The following is a 4,838-nucleotide window of genomic DNA, read 5'->3' as shown; positions in this document are numbered from 1 at the left end:
TTGTAATTTGTATTGAAGTGTGGCTGATGCATGAGGGCTGAGAAGGTGACACCATGATCTCCAGGCCTGATGGGGTCCCCTGTCTGAGGAGATGAGTCTTCCTTTTCAGTGGAGACGAGACTTTATGATAGTTCATGAAGAGTGTCCTGACTTGTACTGTGTCCTGATCTATGAGTGCTTTGCCTTAGGCTGTACATTGGGTTACAGCTAATGTATTATTTCTATAAAAGTACTGAAATTTAGGAATGATTTACATTTGTGTAATCTGGAACAAATTCGGGGAAAAATTGCTTGCTATCTTACAATTCTTTGTGCTTTCTGTTTCTTTTTTTAAATTTTGGTTGTCAAATGATCTTTGGAATATTTTCCTTTGTAGTTCTTAACCAGATGAACATTCCGCTGCACCACTGTTGATCTCATCTATGGTGTCACGAGTGTGGCAGTTGTTAATATTGCAGCCCACAGACTGGAGAGTTCTAGGGTCGCTTTAATGGTTCCAGAGAGTTCTCTAGCTAAAGATTGGTGCTGGATCTGTAGGGCAGTGTTGACAATCTCATCAAAAGTGATATTGCCACTATGCTTAATGTTTTTTTCCTTCTTTCTGTCTCATGGTGGTTCTTTGATGGCTTTGATGATCAGGGAAGAGGCAGAAGGTACTACCCCAATCGGGGCCTGTCTGTATCGAATGGTCAGTTTCACTGTAATCTTTACTCCCTTCCAATCACCGGTTGCTTTGGCAATGTCATCATCAATTTTTTTTGAGACAGATCTAGGGGGCTGGTCTTGAGGGCCAGGGTAGACGTGGAATTGACTTTCCCACCAGTGCACCTCAAGTATATGGCTTTTATCTTGGAGGCAACTGTTGTCAGATGAACCCATATTTGGACTGACCAATTGAAGAAGGTTTCACTTAATCCTCCACTGAGCCTCAAGCCTCAAGCCTCAAGCTGTGCTTTCTTATATAAAAGAGCCAGAGATGGAGCTGTAGACGGGACACCAGGAATTACATGGAGCTCTGAATGTGTTCAGGGAGTTTGTGCAAATATGCCAGTGGCCCTGGAACTGAGGGGATGTGGACCTGGATAGTGTCAAGGGAATCAGTTCCCAGATCCTTAAATCCCATGGGTACTCTTTCCTGAAAATAATCTGCTTGTCTGGATTGTTTTAAATTCTCCTTTTCAACTCCATTTTCATTGTTTTCCTCCTCTGGTTTTACTAGATCCTTTGTGAATCTTTTTATGGTGAATTACTTGGGAATATGAAAACCAAAAGGATAATTGGAGAAGGCTCTGTTCCAGAGAGAGCAAATGAGAGAGAGATTAGATAAAATAAACTGAAGGAGTGGTGCCTTATTACAGACTCATGTAGTATTTATCAAAAAAAAAAAAAAAAAAACAAACTGCCCTGACTAGTGTGGCTCAGTGGGTTGGGTGTTGTCCCACAGACTGAAAGGTCACTGGTTCAATTCCCTGCTAGGGCACATGCCTGAGTTGCTGGCCAGGTCCCCTGTTGCGGGTGTGTGAGAGGCAACTGATCAATGTTTCTCTCACACATCAATATTTCTCTCCCTTTTTCTCTCCCTTCCTCTTTCTCTAAAAAATAAATAAAATCTTTTAAAAATAAAAAAAATGCTTGTTTAATGTTAATTATGTGCCACTGTTCTAAGAGCTTTACAGATTAATAAACTCATTTAAGACACATATCAGATCTATAAAGTAGATACTTATTATTCTTCTTTTACAGATGAGGGTCCCAAGGCACCCAGTGGTTTATTAATAAGTTGCCCAAGGTCATAGAGCTATTAAGTGGCAAAGTCAGGGTTTGAACTCATGTACCTTTCCTCTAGAATGTGTCCTCTGAAACATTATGCTACTCTACTTTAAATATAAGTGCTGTAGCTCTTTATCTATGTATTGTAAAATTATAATTGGGACCCAAGCAAGTTGTCATGGGGATGAAAATGAACTCATTTTTAGACATTTTAAAAAATGAAGGTGGATCAGTTGCCTCTCGCACGTACCCCAGCCAGAGACTGGGACTGTAACCCACGCATGTGCCCTGACCAGGAATCAAACCAGCAACCTTTTGCTTTGTGGGACATGCCCAACCAACTTAGCCATGCTGGCCTGGGCATGAAAAGTAATTTTAGTTATTAACTTAAACATATGTGAGAGGGCCATAGCTTTTTCAAAATTCTTATAGGGACTCATGAACAAAAAATGCGAAGACTCCTGGTGTATGGCACACATAAACATCACTGGCCATGTGCATCATGGTGGGGGATGAGGATTATGATGAGGTGAGGTGAAGTGTCTTGTCTGTAGGTAATCAGGGGAAGAATTGGAGCAAGAATCAAGGTTTTATGACTACTGTAACTTCAGTGCTCTATTCCTCCGTACTTCTTACTTCATTCTTCATTTCCTTGCTGGTCTATTAGGGAAGACTTCCTAGGGAAGTGCTGCTGGTTATGAAGGAGCTAGTCCTGTATGAATGTGTTGGGAGTGTGTGAGGGACAAAGAAAGGGTTAAGTAGAGGAAACAGCAAATGCAAAGACCCTGGGGTAGGAGAGAGCTTGGTGTCCCTGGGACAGAAAGGAGGCCCTGTGGTTGCAGCACAGAGATGTTGGGGGAGCGTGGTAGATTCCACACAGAAAGCAGGAGCTAGGTCACGTAGGATATAATCAGCCATAGCAAGGATCCTGTATTTATCTTGAAGACAGTGGGAAACAATGGAAGGATTTTAAGCAGAGAGTGGATATATTCTGATTTACGGTTGTGTTTTGGTTTTGTTTTGGAGGAGAGCAGGAGCGGAAACACAGATGGAGACTATCTGTAATCTATTTTATGGAGGGATATGAAGATGAACAATGTAAAAGGAAAGGCAGAATGGTATGGGATGTCATTCTGTCTTCTAGTTCTAATGAGGTGTGTTGGTAGCTATTGTTGTATAAAAAATCACCCCAAAATTTAGTAGATTATTTTGTCATGATTCTGTGGGTCTGGAATTGGGGCATAGTTCAGCTGAGCAGTTCTGCTCCATATGGTGTCAGCTGGGGCCAATCACTTGGCTGGACAGATAGTTCCCAAATTACAATGGTTTGATTTATGATTTTTTTTGACCTTGCAATGGTGAGAGATGTGCATTCAGTAGAAGGTGTACTTTGAATTTTCATTTTGAGATGCCAAACCAGGATGGAAAACCAAGACTAGAATATCCCGTATGATCCTCTCTTGATGCTGGGCAGTGGCAGTGAGATGATTTTGCCCAACTGTAGGTTAATGTAAGTGTTCTGAGTGCATTAAAGGTAGGCTAGGCTAAGCTATAATGATTGGTAGGTGAGGTGTATTAACTGCATTTTCAATTTATGATACTTTCAACTTATAATGGATTTATCAGGATGTAACCCTATTGTAAGTCAAGGAGCATCTGTATTCATTTGGTGGATGAACTGGGCTGGAAGGTCCAATGACTTCACACGTAGGTCTAGCACACCAGTGCTCTTCCACATGGCCTCTCTCCATGCGAGCAGCTTGGGCTTCCTCACAGCATGGTGGCTTCAGGGTTGTCAACCTTTCTTTCTTTCTTAAAGATTTTATTTATTTTTAGAGAGAGGGAAAGGGAGGGAGAAAGAGAGGGAGAGAAAGATCATGTGAGAGAGAAACATCAATTGGTTCCTCTCGTATGTGCCCTGATGGGGAACTGAACCTGCAACCCAGTATGTGCCCTGGCCAGGAATTGAACTGGCAACCTTTTGGTTTGCAGGACAACGTCCAAACAACTGAGCCACTCAGATAGGGCAGGGTAGTCAATCTTTTTTATATGACATCAGACTTCACAGAGGGAGCATTCCAAGAGGAACAGAAGTAAGGGCTGCAGATCTCTTAAGACCTGACTTGAGAGGTACCCGACACTACTTATGCCACGTATTATTGGTCAAAACCAGTCACAGGGCTGGCTCATATTCAAGGAGAGAAGGAGCAAACCCCACCTCTCAATGGAAGGAATGGCAAATAACATGCTCCATCTTTAATCTACCACACCAGGCTTCTGGGAACTGAGTAACCATAACCACCCTGATGATGCTGACTCACTTCTAAATTTAAAATCACAGTATGCTGTGTTGGAACAATTTATAGGTCTTTTCCCCCACTGCATAGGGAGGGCCTGGAGAACAGGAGGTTTTCTTTTGTTTGCTTTTTCTATGTGTTTCTAGAGCCTATCATATTCAAGGCATTCAGTGTATGCTTGTCCAATGAATACACACATCACTGGTTATCAGACTGTGGTATACATTAGAATCCCCTGGGGAGTTGTTGAAAAGCATGTAGATTCCTGGGCAAGACCATAGCTCAGACCCTCTAGGTCCAAATCTGTAGGGCAGGGGTTGCTAGCCTTGGTTGCCAATTAAAATTACCAGTGTCCAGGCCCAAGCTCCAGAGGCTCTGATTCCACTGATCTGGGCCGAGTTCTGGCATCAATACTTTTTTTACAGTTTCCTCAGACAATTCTGATGTGTAGCCAGGGTTTAGAACCGCTGCCTTTGGACTGGAGCCAGCCATCTTCACCTGACGTTCTCAGATGATTCTGACATAGGTGGTCAATGATAGGGTGACCAACTGTCCTCAGTTTGCCCAAGTCCCACATCCCAAGAAATCCCTAGGCCCGTGCAAACCAGCATAGTTGGTCATCATCGATGGACCACCATTTAAAAAACATTGTGGATGAGGCAGTGAAAGTCTTTTTGAAAAACTCCTACAAATACAACATCTAATGAAAACAATGATTCTCCCTCCCTACTCAAGAGACAGATATAGCATCATAATGCTATCAAATAAAGT

General features: G+C 42.4%; 1 pseudogene; it reads right to left on the bottom strand.

The window, feature by feature from the left end:
* Positions 1–379: 379 nt before the first annotated feature.
* On the bottom strand, positions 380–4,559 carry LOC129069468 (60S ribosomal protein L12-like; annotated as a pseudogene).
* Between the last annotated feature and the right edge of the window lie 279 nt (positions 4,560–4,838).

This window comes from Pteronotus mesoamericanus, unplaced genomic scaffold, assembly GCF_021234165.1.
Source record: "Pteronotus mesoamericanus isolate MK-2021 breed Mesoamerican mustached bat unplaced genomic scaffold, CSHL_Meso_final contig_221, whole genome shotgun sequence".
Classification (NCBI taxonomy): Eukaryota; Metazoa; Chordata; class Mammalia; order Chiroptera; family Mormoopidae; genus Pteronotus; species Pteronotus mesoamericanus.
Note: the sequence above shows the minus strand (reverse complement) of the source record. Positions and strands in the feature narration are given on the sequence as shown.